At 40.4% G+C, this 26,691-nt stretch overlaps 1 protein-coding gene across 1 annotated transcript in view; it reads left to right on the forward strand.

Annotated features, from left to right (window-relative positions):
* The first annotated feature begins 7,048 nt into the window (after positions 1-7,048).
* The window catches only part of LOC139463466 (allatotropins-like), a 66,495-nt gene continuing 46,852 nt past the window's right edge, over positions 7,049-26,691 (forward strand). Inside the window, exon 1 of the mRNA XM_071244736.1 lies at positions 7,049-7,256. The gene's annotated coding sequence lies outside the window, so the exon portion shown is untranslated. The remainder of the gene's footprint in view (positions 7,257-26,691) is intronic.

Below are 26,691 nucleotides of genomic sequence, written 5' to 3' on the forward strand. Positions count from 1 at the left end.
TCTAGTATATGCTAGTCATCGCCTCGAATTTATTGTGCACATTGGGTCCAATTCGTGACCTTGTGATGAACATTACTGTCAGGTCTAATAGTTCAAGCATTGTCGCTGCGAGGCGTCTCAGAGTAGAGATAGGTAATTAGTGACTTTGACCATCAAGCTGATTCACGGTAACGACATGAAGTCACTTTATACTGGTAGACAAGCAAGTCATCATTGCTTAAAGTGATTCCTGATCAGATAGATTTACAGGAAACTCGCGAAGGTCACTTGTGACCTGGAGACTGGCACAGCTGGGACACGCTGACCACAACACCGGTATTGTGTAGGATGGTCATTGCTACATCGTCCCACAAGTTATTCTATGCTATGGATTGTTAGACCCTAATGTTGTACTTTGATACTTTGGCTTTCATACCGCCAACAGAGAAGGACAACAGAGGCATTATGATGAGCACAGACCATACAGAAGCTATGGTAATTGGACAATTATCTAAATACAAGAGTCATCACAGATCATCTTATTACTGACTTGTCAACGATTCCGTTCACTTTCAACATACAGAAACCAAGCGCCAAACTTCTTTCCGACATGCCCATTGACCGTCCAGTCGTAAACAAGTTCTTAGCAATGCTACTTTCATCTTCGTATTGTGGGTAGAATTCCTTCAACAACACTCAACATGAGACACCCAGTGTGGACATGGCTGGTTTGATGCAACAGTCGTCCACTAGGAACATGTACATACAATGAAAACATACAGCTAAGATGGCAGAAAAGTCAGAATCTGGTCCCATCATTGCCAGAATGTTACCATCACACCAAAGTAGTTCTATCCCGTTCTACAAAAAATACTAGAACGGGCTGTGGTCACGGTAGAACGCGTAGTTTGGCGTAAAATACGATGCTATTTCGTTCATAAGCAGTCCTCAATACGTATATCTCGTTCTTAGCCAGTCTTCAGTCCGTTTGTATCCAGTTCAGATTGTGTAAAAGTGGCCGTTCACCTGATCTCGACAACGTTTTGAAGCAGTTCGAGCACGTTCGCAGCCGTTCTCAATCCGTTCTTGACCAGTTCAACCTCGTTCTACTTCGTTCACAATACGTCCAAGCCAGTTCTAACTAATTCTAAACCCGACCAACTCGTTCGCAGTACGTCCTCATCTCGTCCCAAGTACTTGTGTATTTGCGTCCTGGCCCGTCCTGGCCCGACTCCAATGGATACCGAGCGCGTTGTAGCCAGTCTTCATTCAAGTTCAGGGCTCCGAGCTGTACATATCATGCCTCCAAAGAGAAGTCGACCCAGTCGGTTTGCACACGTTCTGAAATTTATGTCCGACTGCACCACGTCGTAACACGTCCCTAGTAGGTTCGAAGTACGGCAATTCCGTTCGAAATATAATTCCGTTCGTAATACGTCTTTCTCGTTTTAAGTTCGTTGTCAATTCGACTATTTGCAGAACGGGATGGACGGGATAAAACTTTGAGCAGACTTAAAGTTCTAGAGCACGCTCCCCGTCCGAGGCCGTCCATGAAGTTCGTAAAAAGACTGTCAATAGTTGCTACTACGTCCACTACGTTCAAACACAGTTGGAGCCCGTTCGACGACATTTTCACGAACGTATTGAGAACTAGTTTGGTGTGATGGGGGTAGAAACAAACACAAGAGTACATTACATCAACATTAAATAAAAGCGACAAAACCCTTTCCATGATATAAAAAATCTCCATTGTACAATTCCGTTAATCCCTCCTAGAGTAATGTTTGCTTGGTTTGGTTTGTTTGTTGTTTAACGCCACACTTAGCAATATTCCAGCTATATGGCGTCGGTCTGAGAAATAATAAAGTCTGGGCCAGACAATCCAGTGATTCACATCATGCGCATCGTTCCACGCTATTGGGAGACGATGACATGCATCAACCAAGTCAGCCAACCTGACCACCCGACCCCTTTAGTCGCCTCTTACGACAAGCATAGTCGCCTTTTATGGCAAGCATGGGATGCTAAAGACCTATTCTATCCCGGATGTTCACGGTTCTCACTGTAATATAAGCATGTTAATTGATATTGCGTAAAGGAAGAATAAAAGTAGGTCAAATGTTGAATTCCGTAAGGGCAAAGTGAGTGAGGGTCGGGGGGTTAAAATGTGTGACCTTACTGGTTTCTTTGTTGTAATCAACCTTGAACATTAACGCCATCCATCTGATCAAGACTTGATTATTTATATTAATTGCGGGGCTAAACGGCATCTGTCCAGAATGGTGGTATCACCTAGCCAGTGAAACGTTTATGTCTCTGGCGATTCACTGGATCGGGTGGTCAGACTCGGTGACTTTGTCGACTGCATGTCATCGTACCCCGACGGTGTGTATCGTTGCTCATTATATCTATCAATGTATTGTCTGTATTGAATCCTGTCATATAGCCATATTTTGATTACACCGTTAAACAAACAGACAAACAAATAAACGCCAGTTTACGAAACAGGTACAGATGTCTTTCTTTAAGAGTCCTCATTTGTAACACAGGTTCGCTTGCCCTATATTCGATAGAAACAGTGATTTATTTTCCGATTATTCTAATTTTATCAGTTTATCCATACCCATTATTCCTCATTTGAAAGTGATTGACCTCTTGTGACCATCTTGGTGTAATTCGTAGACAGCCGTTATCGCCATCTTGAATTACCTTGTTTTTATTGCTTTCAACAGGCGTTGAAATATATTCCCGAACAAGTTGAATACCGGGATGAAACAGAAACGTCGCAAGGAAGACATCGTTTATATCGAATGAACTAATTATCTTTGCATATATAATGTTAGTCAAAGATAAGGCCGGGACAATCGGTTTACATAAAGAATTAGTATTCAGGCCTAAGTACAACTAACAGTCCCAATAGGTTTAATACACGTGGTTCAAACATAATGTTCGCTATTTTATAAATAGAGCAATATAACATCTGAAGATTACTCTAATTATAGGGGCTTTCCTCCCACATTAAGCTGACACGCGTGACATGACTAGAATACTGTTAAAAGTGGCGTTAAACACAACTCACTCACTCTAACTATAAGAAAGGCAACGTCTCCCTTCCTTATCAATTACTAATTACAATGACTGCAAGTAGGTACCAGATCCTGTACCATAATCTTTCTAATATTTCAGCTGTGTGACGGCAACAGATACGTAATCGAGTGATAGATATTTTGAGCATCGACCCACGTATAATGACATACGCAATGAATCAAGTCACCGAGCCTGCCCTGGCCACCCTCACTAAGTCGCCTCGTCAGACAAGCATAAGTTGCGCTGGGTACCAATTCTAACCCGGACTAACAACGGGCACTCTCCCTCTCTTTAACGGACGAGGTAGAAATGGGCTCTTTTCGACACACTTGATCAGCATAATTAAAGACATTACCAAAACGTTTTGAAATGTCTAGGAACGTTACCCATGTGTTCACATGAAAGAGAACTAGACGTTCAAAACATTTATGTTTTTGATTCAGGACAACACCCAATACTAAAATGTGTTGAAAGACTGATTTTGGAGATTTTCATGAAGCATTTTTCTTATAATTGGACATAAGTCTTTCACGAAAGCTATTTTTTAAGATGTAAATAGAGACTTTTTAAACGAATGGTAAAAACACATCTGAGTCACAAACATGCTGAAAGTAAGATTTTCTCTTGGTCTTTTTCAATCATTGTAGCCTGATATATATCATGTTGATTTAATAGGAGCACTCATAAAGTGCTATTGTAAAATACGTAATTATCGGTATGGGTATAAGGCATCTATACGAAGTCACGCTTACATTTATATCATAACTGGATTATCATGGCAAGGTTGGTTTTTGTTGTAACTTTAATTAACAAAGGACAACAGCCAGTTACACAAGACGTGGACCGGTTGGGATTTCGGGTTAGAACAGGCCCCCAGCAACCCATATTTCCCGACTATGCTTGTCGTTAAAGGTGACTAACGGGATCGGGTGGTCAGGCTCGCTGACTTGGTGAATGCATGTCATCGTGTCCCAATTACGTGTATCGATGCTCATGATTTCAATCACTGGATTGTCTGGCCCAGACTTGATTATTTACAGACCGCGATTTCGGGTTAGAAAAAGCCCCAAGCAACCCATATTTCTCGACTATGCTTGTCGTGAGAGGTGACTAACGGGATCGGGTGGTCAGGCTCGCTGACTTGTTTAATGCATATCATCGTGTCCCAATTACGTAGGACCCGTGAATATTCCGGGGTAGAATAGGTCTTCAGCGACCCATGCTTGCCATAAATGGCGACTTATGCTTGTCGTAAAAGGCGACTAACGGGATCGGGTGGTCAGGCTCGCTGACTTGGTTGATACATGTCATCGATCCCAATGGCGTGGGTCGATGCTCATGATATCAATCACTGGATTGTCTGGTCCAGACTCGATTATTTACAGACCGCCGTCATATAGCTGGAATATAGTGCGGCGTTAAACAACAAACAACAACGTAAGAGGAGTATCAATAGGTCGGATGTCCTAATGGATCCCGTGGATCGATGCGCTTGGTGTCAAGCACTGGATTGTCTGGTCCAGACAATGCACACATACACCGTAATTTACCTGAAATGTTCAATGTACAGGCTTGTCTTGTCTTGAATAATTTACGTGTACATGACTTGTAAGCTGAGGACATACTGGAGAAATTATCTGTCACCGCTCAGTCTGAAAGTCTACGCCAACATCTTAGGTTGGTCTAACCCTGCTTTGTGCAATAGTACAGTTATCTGGCGACATGTCATCTTCATGTGGGTGGATAGCCGGAAAGCCGCGTGACGTTTGGGTGAAGCCCACGACAACGGGTATGGTGCTGTTCAACCAGGAGACATTATCAGAGCGAATCTAGGAAAGGAACCAAAGATCGTAGGTTTCTGTCACGCAACCCCGCACTGTCAATTGCGGCACCTTAAACGCCTGAACATGACTAACTAAGCGCAATAATACATTTTATTGTTGAATCAGAAATAGATATTAAACAAAAAGGTATAGAAAGTGTGTCATAAAATCCTCACACTTGATATCGTGAACTGCAAACATTTTAAATTAAAAAACAATGTTTAATTGACCATGTCAGACATGAAGATGTACGCAGACATGAAGATGTACGTTAACACCATGTCTACATTTACATTGTCTCTGGGATGAGAATCTCAAACACTACAGTAGGCGTGATTTACAAGAACGTGGGCCACTATCTGAAAACTGTAGAGGCCATGTGTTCGCACGCAGATCAATCATTGACTGATGTGTAATGCTATTGGGTTATACATACAGTACGCAAGCTCAATACTCGCACTAACACCACAGAGTATAAAGGTATAATGAACAGTTTTGTAAAAATCTACTTTAATCTAATTTAAGAGTTATTGGAAGTACATATTGATAACGGAGACTTGATGTGAAAATATAAATGTTTTAAAGATTTTCCCTGGTTCTTCAGATGTTGTTTTCGATAGTTTTAACATAGATGGCTCTATGATAGCTTCATTGGTTACCGTATTTAGTCCGTTTCGTAGGGACACAGTATAGACCCTGTAGCCAAAGGGTCCGCTGTGGAGGTAATGTCTCCTAGCCTTGCCAGATTCCTTTGATTATTAGTTCGAATCTCAAATTCACAATGATTATAATATTCGTTTGACCAAAGTTGTTAATGTGTAACACCGGGATCATCTCGGGTTTTCTGTCGAAACGCCGTGACATTTCTAAATCACCTATTGAAGCGGTATTTATTCACTCTGTACAAAATAACCATAGCTTCAGTGATAATCCGGCAAATTTTGTATCCATTGTACAACATTGGAGTTTTTCGCGAACACCCGGTATCATCACTATTTGTTAGTGATTCACTTTATATAGTCGGAATCCTAGAATCTCTTTCATCAGAGATTTCTTATGATTATGGAAACACTTTTATTTGTTGTTGGCGAAATTCTAAATATTGAAAAGCCTGCTATTGTGAATAACGTGAATTGCATGTGAGCTTGCACATGTACATGCACATGCACAATGCACATGTACTACAGTGGAAAACGGCAGTTGTATTGTTAATAATGTTTCAAATGTATGAAAAAGTGGACGTCACGGAAATTCCTTAACATGAGTGCCCTCCTTTAAGAGATTTCAGCTGGATGGATATAGACAGCTTCATTTCCGAAAACTCGTCGAGTTTCTACCAGGTTTTAATATTTTGGGAACTTACATGACATGTACACATCCACTGAAGATGGGAGGCTTCCGTGGTAAAAACATGGTCGACAAACAGAAAACCATAAATCACCGAGCGGTGAAACAAACTGTTTGCAGTCCGAGCCGTGCGTTAGCTTCATAAAAATCGATGGCTGCCAGTGCCGTTTTTGGAGCCCGCCCGAAAGATATGTTGATCTTAAGTAGAACATCATTTAATCACGATGCGAACGTTGGTAATGCATTTTTAATGTTAGTAAAATGCGATTTAGCTTTTAAATCCAAGCAAATTTACTTCAATGTTGGATGACGAAAAGGAAGGTGTTCATTGCCGTCAGAGAAGAGACGCTTGAATGTGCACCCCCTATGACTCGCCTAAAGGTCTTGGTTCGCTATGGTTGAAAACTTCATCCTATACTAAAACCATCCTTGTTTCATGACTAGGATGGTGAAGCTCATGAAAGCCTTGTGAAATGTCCACCTCGGTTGCTGCAAGTATTTTATCCCAATCAATGGAATACACGCTCACTCATACAGTCAATACCAGTCGAAGGCTTCCTAGGTTGTAAGTTACCACGGCATTTCATGGGTGACACGGGAAAGTGAGGGGTGGGGGGTGTTGATGAGAGGGGGAGGGATAGGTGGAGGGAGGGGGTCGATAAACTGAATACTCCCACACTAAACCTGACGTGAATTACGTTCAATAACATGATTGGCTAGGCGGTATTAAAAGACCACGCCCCACTATGAGTTGGTATTAGCGGGAATGTCATGTGAATTGATTGATCCGAGTGGGAAACGCTTCTTGCTGGGAGGTCAAAGGTAATACCATGAATGGGAAGGACTTGTCTGTCGTAGACTTGTGGGCGAGTTGTTAGAACTAGGGCTGATCTGGGATGGTAGGTAGGAGCACACGGCATCAACAATTCGTGGGATAATACACACATTCTAGGCTCGCAGCGATTTTACTCTACAAGTTTCTTCCCTCTTCAAAGACCGCCGTTGCCTTTACAGACTAAAGTAAGTTGTACTCTCATATCGCTTGAGATTCATTTTCTCAAAATCTTTTTCCTATGTGAATATTTGACATGTAAGTAGGCTACTGTTGTGTTGAGCGATAGGAATTTGGCTTAGTATAATATAATCTCGATGTACTGTGAAATGAATTTTGAAAAGTTTGAAGGTTTTCAATGTGTTACTAAATGATGTATACCGTCTATATGTTAAATCATTTCTTTAAAATCTTCATGATAAATGTGGCATTAAGTATAACTGGTCATCATTATCAATTTCAGAACTTAACAAATTCAGTTTGAAAATATTTCGGAAATGAAACATCCGCCTGATATAAAACATATCCTGCAATAAGGACGCTTTTTTCTGAATTAAGGTTGGTTGATATTATGGTTGTGTTTCAAAGAATTCTATTCTTCGCAGCGTTTTGCTCTACTCCGGTTAAAACATATACGAAGAATGTTGCAAGTGATAATCACTCTCGTAGGGTTGTGGAAACATTAAAGTTCTATTGCTATACACGGCGATGTACATTTATTTCGGACTATGATCTTCGGATTATGTTCATGAGAGTGAGTAGTGTTTTACCCCGCGTTCAGCCTTGGTCGCGAACACATTTACCAATATGCTTCCCAACCACCTCGGGGGCACGGTGTGTCGAAAAAATAATGTTGTTGGGTTATCCATGTGAGTGTGTTTAAGCAGGTAAGTGTTTACTCACAGAGCTTTTGATTAGAACTTCAGTACTTGTCAAATATGCTACAACATCCCAATTAATAACTAACTGATCGAATAGAACCCTGGCACTGCATGTCGGCACTTGCATTTGGAAAAGTCGTTTTCTGTGGGTTATTTTCAATGTATGATTTAGAGGCGTCATACTCGGTGTCAAACAGATGACAAGTGTTACTTACACCTGCGTTGTGCACAGAAAGGCAAAGCCTATTGTTCGTCTCGTCATGCAGTTAGTCTATTGGAACACGCAACATAGTATCTTGGCCGTTTTTAAATGACCTTTCGAAGATTTGCATAATGGTACTTTGTCACGCATGCAGCTCAATACTCAAAGAAACAACTCTTGAGCGAGACATTGAACCTTTTCCATTGATAGGTCACTTATAGAGCATCAAGCTGTATGTGGAGTCGTCTTTCGTAAGAGAAACAATTCAACGGTTTTTCCCTAATCTTGAAATGCGAAAATAGTCGCTTCAAATCTCAGTGGGTGATTTTTTGTTGGCTTAGGCGGGATGACCTTCAGGCAATATGCAACTTCATTTTTTTCTGTAGTCATTTGAAAAGTAGTTTTTCACTTACTGTTGGGAAGGCGTTTCAATGTAGATGAGGAACGGCCAGATAGCCTAGTGGTTAAAGCGTTCGCTCGTAACGACGAAGACCCAGGTTCGATTACCGACATGGGTACAATGTGTGAAACCCATTTCTGGTGTCTACCGCCGTGATATTGCTTGAATATTGCTAAAAGCGGCGTAAAACAATACTCACTCACTCCAATGTAGATGATAAATCATATATATTTTTAGACCAGTTCAATCATTAATATCCAAGTATAATAGAAATAATAGTTACGTTACTATAGATCAGTCATCAAAGGTATCGAAAAGAATGTCAAATGCTGGTTACTACTTCCGACAATGCATTCATGGTATGAAGCAATAAGCGTTCATCATTCATCATTTCATACCTGAACGAAGTTGGTTACATTAATCACATAACAAACAGCTTAGAATGCCTCTATTATCACATGGGTGCGCGCACGGATGGTCCAGCCTTCTGAGGCGCAACAATTCCCTCTGCCGGGTTATGTTCCTTAGTTGTACCTGGATCCGATGATCCCTTGGACCACCCTGATAATAATCCATAGGCTATCCCTGCTTCATGGTTTCAGCAAAACGATGACCTGCGTTATTTGGGGTTTACTCCCACATTAAGCTGGTGCGCCAACAAATAACAGGACCACTGCTTAAAGTGGCGCAAAATATTCCCTTTTGGAGGAGGCGGTATGTACATTGGTTAAGGTGACCATGGCTCTGTTAGAATGTGATCTATGAATAAACGGCAGTTTGCATTCATTGAGACTTATTCAGTTACATGTCATCATATATGAGGGTTGTCTAGACATAATTATTGATATGTTGTAAAGACGTAAGGTCACACCTGTTGAGAATTATATATAGCTTAGTACCTATCCTCCGCGAGAAAAGACAATTGCGATTGATAAGCTGTGAGAAACACGAACCACAGAGAAAGACACACTTTATACACTTTTCTGTGATATTATGTTTCATATAAGTACAGAAAGGGCTTTGCTGCTCTTATTGTGTATCTAAGTTCTGTCCACTGTTCTCGACTTCAAACATATATGTCTCTGTTTGTTCGATCTTATAAATGAGGTTCTTGTTACAACACATGAGAGGTTAATCTCTAACTAAATGAATATCGCGGATCCATAATTATAAAAGCCGGTTCGCCCCAATTATGTTTCTAGGTTTGTCAGCACCATACCCGTGATCGTTGGTTTCACCGAAGTGGTAAACGTCTGAGACCTGCATCACTTCGGGCTTTCCTGCCACATTAAGCTTACACGCCGTGATATAACTGGAATAGTGTTAAAAGCGGCGTTAAACCTCACTCACTCACTCATAATTATAAAAGCGTCAAAGTTTGAGGGGTGATCATACCCGCATCTTCTTTTGTATGTTTGTTTAACGTTACACTCGGCAAAGTCCTCGCTCTATGAGGCGGGCTGCAATAATCTAATCTGGACCAGCCAACCATTGTTGTCAAAAGCCACGTCCCAGGCCGTTGGGTACGATGACACACAATCAACCAGCCAAGTCGCCCAGCCTGACCACCCGATCCCCTTGAAGGATTTTGCTTGTTTGTTTGTTGTTTAACGCCACACACAGCAATATTCCAGCTATATGACGGCGGTCTGTAAATAATCGATTATGGACCAGACAGTGATTGAGATCATGAGCATCGATCCACGCAATTGGGATACGATGACATGCATCAACCAGCGAACCTGACAACCCTACCCCGTTAGTCGCCTCTTACGGCAAGCATGCCATTGGGTTGCTGAAGATCTATAATCATAGGTATTATGGTAACGTTTCTAACCCGTAATCTCCACGTGTGTTGAAACTGTTTGGCGGTGCATATCCACAGAGGCCTGCACTATCAATCAGTTTAACCTTACAATGACGCCATGTTCTCGGAGGAATAAAGTTGCTTGAATATGCAATTTCAGTCGACTTCAATTTTAAAAGTAACTGACGTGAATAAGTGTCAATTTGAGTTTACATTTAAACTCACGAATCAGTTCGGTTTACTCTTTACCGATATTGCTTTAAATTGTAGGAGATATTTGCAGGGTAAATTTTATGTGCCAAATTATTATCGATTGAAAAAAATCAAAATATCGTTTTCATCGTTCTGTCGTGACTTCCCTAACTTTGTTGCAAAACGAACATTTATCTTTAGTGTTTCTCTTTATTTGTAAGCAGCAGAATTCTGCATTTGTATGCTGCAGACATAATGCAAAATTAACATATCTTTATTTAGTTTTTGACAAAATCAATAAAACGCATTGTCGTGTCACTGGATTGTCTTGGCTACTGTCACTGGATTGTCTGGCCATCGACTGTTCACAGGCCGCCGTTGGATGACAGGTATATTTCTATGCTGCGTTAGGCAACAACTCCTTACTTTCTATGCAAATTGTGTGAGTGACGGGTACAACGGTAAAGGAAGACATGATGAGCTTTTACGCGAACACCTGGTGTCATCACTGATTTTCAGTGGTCCATTCATATAATTTCCACGGCTATTTTGCCCTTCACACCCAATGGAATCTGTTCCATGTCACTTTCACATCAATTTTCTTCGCGTACTGAAACAGTATGGTCATATGTTAAAATAAACTATTATATACATTACCAAGGGTCCTTTGGTGGCTTACTTATATACATACGTGTTAGAACCAAACAATCTTCGCCGTTATTTCAATTCTCGTGAGAGGCTTTGTTCAAGATTTTGTTGTTTGTTTGTTGTTTAACGCCGCACTCAGCAATAGTCCAGCTACGAGTTTATGACAGCGGTCTGTAAAATACTCGAGTCTGGACCAAACAATCCAGTGATTAATATCATGAGCATCGATCCACGCAATTGGGATCGATGACATGCATCAACCAAGTCAGCGAGCCTGACCACCCGATCCCGTTAGTTTGTTCAAGGTGAAGACCTGATGTCATCACAAATATTCAGTGATCCATGCATATCATTTTCACCGCTCATTTGCCCTTTGAAATATGTTTCAGCAGATAATTGAGAATGGGTAATCTCTGGCGTTGACTTTTTAAATCTATTTAGATGTAGGTGTTGGAATTGTGTACCAATAACCAAAACGGTAATACCTTACAAACAGTTTATTCTGGATAACTAATAATGAACACTTAAATGTCATATCTTTTATCAATTTTGGTTAGATTTTTTTTCTATTCTCTGGGAATACCAGTAGTCATCTGTGGAAGTCTAACGTATCATCCAGCTTAGTGGCTACATTCAAGACGATGAATACGTCTGTGCTTAATTGACAGTGAACCGATACCATGTGCTTCATTGGTTAATCAGCCGATGGATTAATTCTTACAACTACAGCGTCTGATTGCCTAATGGCGCCGCGGGAACGGCTCCGAGGCAATATCAAGATCGTGCGTAAACCAGGGTGGATATTGTACATCGCTTTGATTTCGACATGTTAAAAACATCAGACAAAAGCTGAAACAAAAGTTAATAAAAGCGTCTGCTACTACCAGATTGGCTTTGTATCAAGACCGCTGTCGTTGCCTTTGGTAAATCCCTTTGACATTGTAAATTGAAATGGTTCTCTTTAAATGAATCTTCTCCGTTGTTTCCTATGCATAAAACGTGTAAGAAATGGCTTCAAATCGCTTCAGATCTCACATCTCCGACCTTCTACAGGATGGATTTGAGACGACAAATATTTGCTTTTGGAAGGAATGGTTTCATTCATTTCATATGAGTGCATATTTCAGCTTATATCCTTGTAAGTGGTCTCCCTGATCATGTCCAAGACAAAGAAACCTTCTACTTTACAGTTATCCTGGCGAGCCTACAAGTCACTTCAAACAAACTCTTTGGAGATGATCACACATGATGAGTACCCAACGTTCCCAAATATGAAGTGATTGCGGAAGTATGCAACTCAGAACATTCTCAAGCAAACATATTCTCTGGATTGATTTAAAGTTATTCAAGTTGGATCGTTTTACATGGGTCAGTTGGACCTTCGTCATCATTTGATATGACGCATTTAGACTGCAGAGATGTATCACAAATGCCAAAATAAGTTTGACAAACGCACTTACAACTTAGTCATCAAATCGTGAATGACTCAGTGTTATAACACCATTGTGTTTGACGTCAGAGAAAAATGAATATATAAATATGGATCCGGTTGTAATGTCCCATTCCATGTCAGTGAAAAACTCATTTATCCACGTATCGATTGAAATTCTATCAAGGCATTGATTGAAATCATACCGTGGCAGTTAACATCGCGGTGATTAGATGCAAGGTCCATGATAAAATTCAAGAGGGTATTTACTTAATCCTGTTTAGGGTTGGTACAATATTTCCACTAGTGATCAAACATGTTTGATTATTTCTGTAGTAGGATATATTTGTGAGAACATGCGTCTCGTGTAAAGATTCTCAAAGTGAAACTTATACTTTAGGAATGAAAATGTATTCCTGTATTCCTGTATTCCTCTTAGTTGCGTGTTAATTCTTTGTACTTCTCTTTTGTTAAGAGTCACATTGAAATGTTTATAATTCACGCTGTTTGTATTCTTGATGGTAATGTCGTTTTGTTTGACAAACATAATGTGTTAGGAGTTATCATTAACGACACATTAGTTAGGAGTTATCATTAACGACAGACCCGTGAAGATTCCGGGGTAGAATAGGTCTTCAGCAACCCATGCTTGTCGTAAAAGGCGACTAACGGGATCGGTTGATCAGGCTCGCTGACTTGGTTGATGCATGTCATCGATCCCAATTGCGTGGATCGATGCTCATGATATTAATCACTGGATTTCTGGTTCAGACTCGATTATTTACAGACCGCCTTCATATAGCTGGAATATTGCTGAGTGCGGCGTTACACAACCAACCTACCAACCATTAACGACATGTTGATACAAATGCTATTTGAACCCATATTGAAAATGTATTCTGGAATATTTTCTAAAGCCGCTTCTACTGTTACCTCGACCATGAACGAAAACGGTTCTGGGGGCAGTAAACGAGTACGATATCAATTGCTGACATGTGTATACAAGCGTGAACACATTCAAACAGCTATCCCTGTTAGATTGCCTGCTTGACAAAGAGATCTGATTACTGCTTTCAACCATTATGAGTAGTACAGTGTTTGATTCATAAGTGTTCCTAATAGAAAAGAAGCTTTTCGCAACATGTCTGCAATACACGTGGGACGTGAGCTTGCTTTTCGTGTACTCTTTGCCACTCGCTACTCTAGTATGTTAGTGTCATTCAATTTGGGATTTTTAGTTAAAGATTCTGAACAAATATGCAGTGAGCGTCTAGAATGAGGTGTCGAATCTTTGAGAATACTCATGACAAGAAGCGTACTGGACCTCCTCTCTCTCTCTCTCTCTCTCTCTCTCTCTCTCTCTCTCTCTCTCTCTCTCTCTCTCTCTCTCCCTCTCTCTCTCTCACACACACACACACACACAACTGACACACACACATACATGTTCATATTTTATATTACTATTGAAAAATGAGTCTAATCACATTTAAAGAAAGTAATTTTACTGTGCGAGAATTGGTTAAATTGATTTATTATCACCGGAACTCCACCAGGAGATGTTTTGTAAATGGCGGAGGTAGAATGTAGCATTTATAAAAACGCATCGGAAAGACGGAATACTAACACAGAGATATTATATTATCACAGCAGAATTTCACTCAGATTAAATCTAATTGATGTAGGAACGCCAGTGGCTACGTTATTTACGAACAGCATCACGGACCGTTAGTAGAGGATCCTTCAAGGCCAATTGACACTAATGACATAACGTGAAAACATTCACATCGCGAAGATGATGATGAAGATAAAAAAATGGGTCAAACAATGCGTGAAAATCCTATTTTCAAACCTGTAATATATATTTAAACCTTCAATGCGGAACTGCCTATTGAATGATTCCTTGAAGTCAAGCCTCATTAAATCGAAGTCCCAAATGCAAGCATTAGATCGTGTTAACCGTAGTTCGAGACACGGAGAGTGCCGGTATTCAACTACACTGACATTGAAGATGATCATAATGATCGTACTGATATAGTAAATAATATAGCGATTATAGCGGAGCATGGATTAAGCGATTTTGCGACAATAACGAAACATTACTCCATTGCAATGATTCGTAACACAAGGAACTTGTTAATCTGAACTATTTCATTGAGAGCGTTAATGTTTGGATTAACAAGGTTTCACTATACTAGACATAGGGAAACTGTGCCATGGGAGATCACGAATTCATTTTGTCGTACCAAAAATCAAAGTCATTGTCTGTAAATCATATCTTTAAAGTATACGTTCGATATACTTTCTTCTTCCTTCGCGCACCGTGGGAATTCAGGGTGAGAATATGTCTGAGGAGACTCAGTGGATCGGATCGTCTGTGTCGTCGTTCATCGCAGCTCACAATAATATCACTGGAATCGTCTAATCCAGACTTGATTATTTACAAGCCGCCGTTCAACAACAAACAAACATACAACAAACAATCTCTTCATTTGATTATTCAATATTCATTATTTTTCTGATGTGACATTCACACGATAAACGGCTTTCCCATTGGACTTAAGATCGGTCACATGACTGCGAAAATTAAGGTTCATAAGTGTATAAACGACACAATTTGACGTTCATACGTTTTTTCACGAGACCGTTTTCTTGATATGACGTAAACACTGACGGACTACTTCCACTTTCCCGGAGGAACCCCTTGGAATTCCCCAACACGAATGCATACAGAAGCGTAGTTTCTGATCATTTAGACCCTTTAATCTTGAACTCAGCGTTTTAGTATACATTGAGTAACGTCAGAGAGTTTTATTGCATGATTGTTCACAAATATCCTCGCTACGACCCATCCTAGTGAACAATACGAAGAAAAATGCATATCCAAACTATTGTCTCGACTGGATCCGTGCCTAAACTATGAATGTACCTTAGTATCTATTTGACACATATTTATCATCATCTTTCAATGATCGGCCGATTGATCAAAGATGACTTAACACACATAACCGCCACAGGTTCATGAACAACTTCGGAAATCCCTCCCGTCACGTTTATCGTATCGGCCATTTTGACGTCTTGTACTCGATGAAAAGGTATATTCCTTCTGACTGACTTACTGAGGTAGGGCCTTTCTCATCCAATGATGATATTTCTTATACATTTGTTGTAAACAAACCACAATAGCTATTCCTGGATATGTCTAAGACCTGCATCACTTCAGGCTTTCCTCCCACATTAAGCTGACACGCCGTGATGTAACTGGAATACTGTTAAAGGCGGCGTTAAACCCAACTCACTCACTCACTTACTCTTGTTGAGGAACTATTTTATTCCGCAACTGGTTGGTGTATGACTGTCAGTGTAAACATGAAGTTACAAGTACTATAGATTGTGTATGGATTTAGATCCTTCGAGGTAAATCATAGTGATCATAGAAAACTCTGAGAATTGACTTTCACTTTGTTCGAGTTCATTGAAGTATGTACCTTCATAGAGGGCCAAACTGTAAACGGAACTTCAAATGTAAGTTACATGGCATGTATTCTGCCAATGCGGTTATTTGAAGTTGACGTATATTTATTAGGAGATTACTAGCTTAATTGTTTCAATTCTCACTCCAGCCGTTCAGAAACGTGCGAGTAATTCTACCCCTAAAACACTGCAATGTGTATTTATGAAATATGGGCACGTTTACAGCGTATGATATATGATACGTGCTTTTCCCAACCTGCTACACGGACACAATTACACGTAATCATAATATTTATGATGAAAATGTAAAGATAAAAAAGATAAAAGCAATGACAATAAAAGCTGTATCACATATTCTGTTTCAACATGGCGAACTAGAAACGGACACATTAACTGCATCCGCTAATCGCCAGGACACACATAACTGTCACAACCAAGTGTCTGTAACACAGATCGTTAATATTACAACACTGATTCCAGCAAGCCTGCAACGTGGATGTGCTTGTAGAATGTATAAGCGGCAACGACAACGGCTCCAGTTTGTGGATGAATTGGGTTTAACGCCAATATATATATATATATATATATATATATATATATATATATATATATATATATATATATATTGGTGGGATAGTCTAGTGGTTAAAGTGTTCGGTCGTCACACCGAAGACCCGAGTTTGATTCCATTGGGGAACATTGCTAAAAGCGGCGTAAAACAATACTCACTCACTCAAGTTATATCACAGCGTGTTAACTTGAGGCTGGAGGAAAGCCCGAAGTGATGCAGGTCTCAGACGTTTTCCACTTGGGTGAAACCCACGAGTACAAGTAATGTGCTGACAAACCTAGAAACATATGTATTCGGGCCGAGGGGGCACGGGAGGCCCTGTCGTCTAGGGCGCCGCGATTCGCTGTGCAGAGTTGAGTCCCTTGGGCACGCCAGAAACCTATGATTGTGGGTTCGAATCCCGGTTTGCCCCGATTATGTTTCTAGGTTTGTCAGCACCATACCCGTGCTCAGGGGTTTCACCGAAGTGGTAAACGTCTGAGACCTGCATCACTTCGGGCTTTCCTCCCACATTAAGCTGACACGCCGCGATATAACTGTAATACTGTTAAAAGCGGCGTTAAACCCAACTCACTCATTCACTATTCGGGCCGAACTGGGATTAAAGCCAACGATCATAGGTTACTGGCGTTTCTCAAGAGACGCAACTCTGAGAATTGCAGACTACCTTGGACGACCTCGCAACCCGTGCGCCGAACATCGGCTCCAGCAAATGCTCTTGCTCCGTAGCTGTATCGTTAGCGTCTGCCCATGAGCTTAAAAAACGGGATATAAAAAACTATGATTGTTGAAAAGCAAATAAATATTGTAAAATGTTTCGCCCCATCCGTGTGTCTGCACCGTATTACAAATATTCAAAAGACCCCTGTCTGTATGATCAGATTTACTATACTAGTACAGTAAAGTACGGTTATAACGAACTCAAAGGGTCTACTAATTTTAGTTCGTTATAACCGTAGTTCGTTATTAGCATTTATACAGCATAACTACAGCAAATAGTCAGGAACAAAAAAGTAAGTTCGTTATATCCGCCAGTTCGTTATAAGCGTGTTCGTTATAACCGTAGTTTACTGTAGTTTGATACTACAGTAACTAAGTGTTTGTTTTACGACGCACGCAGCAATATTCCAGCTATATGACGGCGGTCTGTAAATAATCGAGTCTGGACAAGACAGTCCAGTGACTGACATCACGAACATCGATATATGCCCTTGGGATACGATGACATGCATCAACCAAGTCAGCGAACCTGACCATCTGATCCCGTTAGTCGCCTCTTGGGTTGTTGAAGACCAAACTATATAGGATCCTCATGGGTGGAGTCAATGTTGTTTGAAGCCGCAGTGTCAGTAACATTTGTATCTGTATAGTGAAAGAATGTTATGTTTGGTAAGTTGTTGTCTATAGTCGGGTACACATGTCGAGTTGGTACATATTCTTCCACGGACATTACTCAACTGAATGTGAGGTGAGGTGAGGTGAGGTGAGGTGAGGTGAAATGGGATTTAACGTCGCGTTCAAGATTTTTGCACTTACATAGCGACGCGAACACGTGTGTGTGCATGTGTGTGCGTGTGTGTGTGTGTGTGTGTGTGTGTGTGTGTGTGTGTGTGTGTGTGTGTGTGTGTGTGTGTGTGCGCTTCTACTAGTCAGAATTAATGCCGATGTCATAGTGATACCCCACTGAGATACTATGCCGCAATCCTAACATGAATAACCTACTCAGACACAGTATACTGACTCCGAACCAACCAGTCCTTGTTTTATCCCCTTAATGACTGCCAGGCAGGGTAACAACAAGTACCATCTTTTAACGTCTTAAGACATGACGCGGCCGGAGATCGAACCCCGACCTTCCGGTCTCGAGGCAAACGCTCTATCCACTAGACCACGGTGGCGGTTCAACTAAATGTGAGTTCTTGAAGGTTGTAACAGCGCCACTTCCAGCAATATTCAACCGATCAAGGCGGCTTGGATAATGACAGCGTGAGTGGGACGCCGGGGGGAAACAATGACACACAATCAGCCAGGTCAGGCATTGTAACAACCTGATCCTCATTAGTCGACTCTTATTATAAGCACAGATCCTGTGGCCCTATTTGACCCCGGAACCCCACGGGGCAAGTGAGTAAGAGCAGGCATGTCTATATAATATGTAGATGTGACAGAACAAACAGGAGTCCAGTTTCTCACCGAGGCAATGTACAAAGTGCATTTTAGGATTAACGCTAATGTCAGGTAGCGTGTATTTAGGAGACATTGTTCTGTTTAGTAGTAGAAACACACTCGCTTGGCAATGCAATCAGACATGATTCAGAAACCCGAGTATATCATGGAACGTGGAACGTCACTGTATCTATTTTTCGTATCACTAACTAAGAACCCAGGCCAAGGGTTTATGTCATAATAGAATAGAGTCATAATATCCTGGATAATCAAGAATCCGAAATAGCTGCATTTCAGAAATCTACTTGGGTTAGGACTGGGTTACGTCAAGACTGTCCAGTAACGGCTTTCTGTGGCATATGGTTTCATACCGGGTATATTGATTTGAAAATGGTCAGAATATTTGCAAATTACTGATATACTCGATATTAACTTTTCGCTTGATATCTTGTTTGGCCTCAATAGAATTTACAGTGATTGTTGTCGTGATCACCGTATGAGTTCTTGGTTAGAATAGGTTCCCGGCAACCCGTGTTTGTCACACGAGGCGTCGACATGGTTCTGTGCACGTCATCATGTCCCGACGGCGACGGATGCTACTCTTAAAATTAATCACAGGATTGTCTGGTCCAGATTGGAAGATTTAGACCATGTCATTCAGCTGGAATATTTCTGAGTGTTACGTTAAACAACAACAAACAAAAACACAGACGTGATCATTCTGCTCTCCTATATCTATTTTCAGTGAAATAAATACATACATTTACATAAAAACCGACCCGCGAATATCCGGTTTAATGGGTCTTCAGCATCCATGCTTGTCATAAGAGGCGACTAAAGGGTTGATGGTTTACATCTGTAATCGTATCCCTATCGCGCAGATCGATGCTCATGATATCAATCACTATATTGCCTGGTCCAGACTAGATTATGTACAGACCGACGTCAAATAAGTCGAATATTGCTGAGTGTTGCGTTGAACAACGAACAAACAAACAAACAAACATAAAAAAACTGTAACGAATCCACTCAGCATCATTCGCTGTCGCATACCTTCGTATCGGCGTGATATGTATTTGGGAAGAGTTGATTTTACAACAGTTCTCAAATGATTGCATCATAAGATATTAATGTCGCAATAATATTCTATAATGTTCTGCTTGATGCGTCACAATAAAAAAACTTAATAAATTTGTTTTTATTTATGACAGTAAGAGGATATGTCTGTGTTGCAATATGTTGAGAATAAGCATTACTCACGAATCACTATGCCGATGTCGATCCGACATAAATACAATTCAGTAAACATTAACAGTACACAAATACACCAGTAATACCCACAACATTTACAAATGTAAAATACGAAAAACATAGCCAGTGTTCGTGACATTTAAAGTGGTAGTTTATGAGTTTGCATAAGCTGAAACACAACAGCCTGAACCATGAGAGGTGAGGCTTAACGTCGCGTTGGTAAATTTTGCGATCACGTCGACACATACATGTATGTGTGTGTGGCTGCTTGTACTAGCGCGGTTTTATTCCGGTTTTATAGTGCCACCATACTGAGATACCATGCAGCGGTTTAACATTGATACCCCGCCCAGGCTTATAATACGGAGTTCGCGCCAACCAGTCCTTATTTCATGCCCTTTTTGACGAGGGCCAGGCAGGGTAACAAAAAGTACCACCATTGGCATAACACGGTAAGGGGATCCCATTTTCGATTCTCCACATGTGTACAATGTGTGAAGCCCATTTCTGGTGTCCCTCGCCGTGATATTGCTGGAATATTGCTAAAAGCGGCGTATAACCATACTCACTTACTCACTCCTTATACTGATACGATTGCTGGTCTAGCCTAGTTGTCAGAGCGTTCGCTCGTCACGCGTAAGGTCTGTGTTCGATTCCCGACATGGATGAAATGTGTACAGCCACATTCTCGTGTCCCCCGCCGTGATATAGCTGAAATATTGCGAAAGACGGTGTAAAATCACTCACTCACTCACCCTCCTCACTATACCGTACACTACTGCACGGAGAGTAACGTGACCACACATATGTATCCAGTGTCCTTAGGGAAGAACCATTTGATATAGTGAGTGGGTGGCTGCGATTTTGCACGCAAAACCAAATGTCTTTTCCGTATAGCTTTGAGCTTGCATTATTTTTAAGGAAAAATATTTTGGAACGATACCCCCGCCAGTATCAAATGGTCGGGGCCTTATGGGCCTTAAATGTCATGTTAACAGATTGTCCATAACTTGAAACATCCTAACATAAAACATACATGCAGTGTGTATTTCTCGTTTAATTTTACTCTTTACTCACTGTCTGTTTTTTGCACATTTGTTTGTTTGTTATGTTGTTGTTTAACGCCGCACATGGCAATATTCCAGCTATATGACGGCAGTCTTTAAAAATGTAGTCTGGACCAGACAATCCAGTGATTGAAATTATGAACATCGATCCACGCAATTGGGATCGATGACAGGCATCAACCAAGTCAGCGAGCTGACCACCCGATCCCGTTAGTCGCCTTTTACGACAAGCATGGGTTGCTGATGACCGATTCTACCCCAGATCTTCACGGGTCTTTTGCACATGAATGGAGTCAGATGACCTATGCCTAATAATGAAAACGCCTGATGGTAATTCCATCACTGCAGCAGAGAAAACAGAATCGTAATTGCAGGTAAACACTAAGAGAAACCCCAGAACTACTGACGAGAAATCAACAAACTATTATAAACTATTAATGAACCCTCTGATTAGTAATAACACATAGTATTCAGAGAGAAACTTGCATTCAACCATCAGACTGTTATTTAAATGTTCAAATCTCCAAGATAAGCAAATATGAAATTAGTTTAATCAATGAATATTTCTTGAGGGAATGTTTCTGTTATGGCATTATCAAAGGAAAGCATTTTGAATTTATATCAGACTACATGTGGTACTTCAAATCTTAGTATTGGGTGTTAATGGTTCAATACATATTTAATTCATGCCCCCGGGCGGATCAATCAGATAAAACAGCTTAAATCTATGTACATTGATTGAATAATTATCACAAACTTTGCCTTGTTCTTGATGACCTGTTTCGTAAACTTTGATCAATGTGGTTAGTTGTTGGTGTATGACATTAAGCTACATTGTCCAGTATGCCCTGCTAATGATGAAATTGTTCACATCCACACCTGGGTCATCGAGTGGACGAGCCTTTGTTGATGGAAGAACCGATGTTCAGATGGGACGTCAGATGATTGTGGTGTTCCATAGAGCTGTGGTAAAGGTCTAATGTACACGGTGTGTGAGATTCAGTGTCTGGCTCTGACATGGACTGTGAAATGAAATATGTATAGTAATAGATGTTTGTGCAGCATGAACAACATACATAACTTAAGATCCCAAACACAACTACGATTCCCCTATCCAATACATCACCTTGCAATAAGCATTTCTTGTTTGTTTCATTTCTAGCCACCATCAAATATACGTGTAAACTTTCTTTAGCCTGGAGGTTTATTTCAATCATCACTGTATCGTGTACTGGAGTTCACGTTAACGTCGCTTCACTGATGCTTCATGCATCATTACATATAGGGATGTTCAAATACATATTACCGATATAAAGGCAGTTTTAAATAAGTCACCCATACAATCCTATCTTGCCTAACATATGGTTTTGAGATTTACATACCAGTATTCCTATTACCGATCAAAAAAGTTTACAATTACAAGCTAGATTTTGTCACAGTGTTAGTGATTTTGACCTAAGTAGGCAAACATGGCCTCTATTATATAATGTCCCTTAGGTAAGCCAGGATCCGCAGGTTCGAACCAAGATTCGCTCTGATCATGTGTGTGTCAGCACTACATCCATGTTCATGGATTTCACTAAAGTTGAAAGCGTCTACGGCTTCTGTTCCTTTGAGCTCTCATTCAATCATATAGCTGCCTTCCCGTGATATAATTGAAATACTGTTCAAAGTAGCGTTAAACCCATCTAACGTACCCCGCAGACATCATAAGCAGAAAGCGAGAGCAAAGGAGATAACGTATTACCTTCTGATGTTTTTATCAGCAGTATTGTCTTTCGTCGTTAATCCCAAGGAGATAGGCTGGGTATTCCTTTTCATTGGCTGAAGCTATGATATTGAAGGGTTATCTGCCCTTGCTTACCAAACTGAGATATACTGATACACGGGAAATGGTGGGGGCGGAACTCAGAAAGTTGAAACTTAACGGCCCAAACTTTACACGAACACATCCTTTGCGATGTTTTATGTGTCTTTGGGGATTGCGATTTTTTAAATATATATTTGACGGATCGTCTCGTTATGTTGGCAAAGGTCCTGCTGGAATTAAGTTTCAGGTTTGGTTTAACTTCATTTGTTGCTGGGTGTTCCATTTCAGTTAGAACTGTAGTTGTGATTATTCTTATACCACTACCACCTTTTATAATGATCTGTAACGTGTGACTAAGTGTTTAGTGTGCACAGAAGAAACACATATTGATAAATATGCCAATTCTTTTTCTTGGGTGTTGTCAAAATAAATCAAATATCGTATCTTTTCGTCTCTATTATTGGAAAAATTCAGTGAAACACAAATGAGGTTATCACAATTTATAAAGATGACGATTACATTACATTATAACATTCTGACTGATTTATCCAATATTTACCCCAAAATGAAGCATGACGTTACCTTTGTTGGACCCGTGAAGATCCGGGGTAGAATAGGTCTTCAGCAACTCATGCTTGCCATAAAAGGCGACTATGCTTGTCTTAAGAGGCGGCTAACAGGATCGAGTGGTCAGACTCGCTGACTTGGTTGATGCGTGTCATTGTATCCCAATTGCGCTGATCGATGTTCACGATGTCAATCACTGGATTGTCTGGTCGAGAATCGATTATTTACAAACAGCCGTCATGTAGCTGGAATATTGATGAGTGCGGTAAACAACTAACAAATAAAACAAAACGTTACCTTTGTTGCCACTTTATACAAATCAACACGATTCTTCGTAAATAAAAGCAACAAAACCCTTTCTACAGTCACGAGAACTTCCCACTTTATCATAAGCATGAGGTTGTGAATCACTTTCAAGAAGTGATGATACCAGATGTTTGCGAAAGGTGCGCGTATAACCCCACATTAATTTCAATTATTGAACCAGGAGTCTGTAATTGTACAGTCTCCCTGGCTGAACTATACCATGTCTTTCACAATGTTTACATGTTTTCATTTTCAGCACATCAAATAGGGTAGAAAAGTCGTGGGTTTTTTCGTGTGATTTGTGCTGGGAAACCAAAACTTGGAAGAAGTAAAAACCTCACAATTGAATAAATAAATATTTATTTTTGAGCGCAACAAGCGTACCCTTGTGGCATCACACATGGCAATACCAAGATGTAGTAAATGCTTTGGAGCAACGGGAGAAAAAACGATAAAAGGGTATAGGATCGGTGGATACATTTTAAATTGACTGGTTTCCATTCATCATGTATTACAGATTACAAGTCGTGAAGAATCATAAATCTTACAGCCACACATAAAACTATAGACATAATTGTATTCATTGTATTTTACCAGTGTATACCAAGATCCATTTATAGGCAGGAGTCCCATTACCTTCAACCACCAAGTACAAATGTTGGGGTGACATGAAACGAAAGATAACCCAAGCCTAATCCGGTTAAATATCATTGTACATTAATTGACACTGACATTCTTTTGTGGGACTAAATGCGATATGAATTATCATGGCTCAGATGTACGACTTAATAATGAAATAGAGGGAACCATTTTCTCAGCATCCGCTTACGGCACTGCTCTGTGCTTATGGTTAGGTAAGACTATATGCATTCAAAGGGTAAGTGAAGAAACTTATCTATTAACGTGGGCGATATCTTGTCTGTCTTAATCCATAACGCAAAGACGTAAGATACTTTTGGTCCACTTTTGAATGTGTCATTGAAGGACCCTAATTCGAATTCCCCAGTTCCGAAACCCCATGCACAGAATATAGAATAGAAGGATGACGAGGCAAACATCGAAAGACGGACCTGCGGGCTCTCTTGGCTTCGACGAGAATCAAGCTGAAGATTGAATGTGGAAATTTCAAAATTCATTTCCGTCGTATTACAAACATTGGAAGACATTTTGTGTAGCTACCAATATGCTGTAACCTTTGGACAAATTCAACGTTGGACATTGCCATGTAAATGAAATATTTTCCTGTACCAAATTGCCAGCAACATAATGAAACATCTAAAATGGAATTTCTTTCCCAAATCGAAATTATTCTGACGACAAATCAGGTTCCTTTTCTGGAAGTGTTCTTGTTGTGAATCACCACTCTAGGCCTATAAGCTTAGAAGTGTTTGCTGAAGCCTACATGTTGTGACCAAATTGCCCACCGACATGCTCTCTAGGCAATCAGTAAGAGAAAATTGCGTATCCATTAAGCAAAAATATTTCGCTTTCTTCTCTCTAATGCCATTTTGATATTGCATATTATCTCCACGAAAGCCTGTTGTTAGTTCAAACTAAAAAGGCTTATAAGTAAGTAGGGTCTTTTGATCGGGCATTCATCGCCCTCTCCCACACGTGCCACTGTTGTGCTTTCTGAGCGTCTATTTCCTTGAATAGGAAGCTTGAATAGGCTCTTAATTCCGTTGACATTGATGCAAGAGTGACAAACTCTGGTCAATTTCGCTGCATTTTCCATTCCTTAGTTCCATTAAACCGTTCTTAAACTTAATCTCTGAACACGTTTTTGCCAAATATATTTACGATAATTGTACAGATACAAAGGTGCTATTTTAGTATCACTGTTTGAGTACGGATAGTGTATTGATTACAAATGAAACTTCCATTACAACTTACAGCCTGTTTGGTCTTTTTTTGCCATTATTGGTAATGCCAACCCTAGAATATTTATATCTGTCAAAGTTCAAAATGTCACATACTGTGCTAATTCCAATGGTCCTTTTAAGTTTTAAATTAAACCAATGTGTGCTACACATGACAATAACAAACTGTATACTTTAATGGTAACTTTGAACATGCCTGGGGCGGTCGGGTAGCCTTGTGGTTAAAGGGTTCGCTCGTCACGCCGAAGATCCGAGTTCGATTCCCGACATGGGTACAATGTGTGAAGCTCATTTCTGGTGTCCCCCGCCGTGATATTGCTGGAATATTGCTAAAAGCGGCGTAAAACCATACTCACTCACTCAGCCCATTGAACATTCCTGGTTTTTGTTCGTCCGTTTGTTGTTTGACGCCGCACTAAGCAATAGTCCAGCTATATGACTACGATCTGTAAATAATCGAGTCTGGACAAAATAGCCCAATGACCATCGATCCACGCAATTGGGATACGATGACATGCATAAACACTGACAATATTGGGGTACATTTGGAAATATCGTTTGTCGTTTTAAATATATACCCGTGCAGATCCGGGGTAGAATAGGTCTTCAGCAAACTATGCTTGTCGTAAGAGGCGACTAACAGGATCGAGTAGTCAGGCTCGCTGACTTGGTTGATGCATGTCATCGATCCCAAATGCCTGGATCGATGTTCACGATGTCAATCACTGGATTGTCTGGTCCAAACTCGATTATTTACAGACCGCCGTCATATAGCTGGAATAGCTGAGTGCGGCGTCAAACAACAAACAATAAATTAAATAAACATCGCCTCGTCATCTCAATCAGCACAACGAATACGTCACATTGCTGATATATTAAAACTTTACAAGGGTGGTCATGATGTCAATCACTGGATTGTCTGGTCCAGACTCGATTATTTTACAGACCGCCATCATATAGCTGCCATATTGCTGA

This window comes from Haliotis cracherodii, unplaced genomic scaffold, assembly GCF_022045235.1.
Source record: "Haliotis cracherodii isolate W230 unplaced genomic scaffold, xgHalCrac1.p SCAF_16, whole genome shotgun sequence".
Taxonomy (NCBI): domain Eukaryota; kingdom Metazoa; phylum Mollusca; class Gastropoda; order Lepetellida; family Haliotidae; genus Haliotis; species Haliotis cracherodii.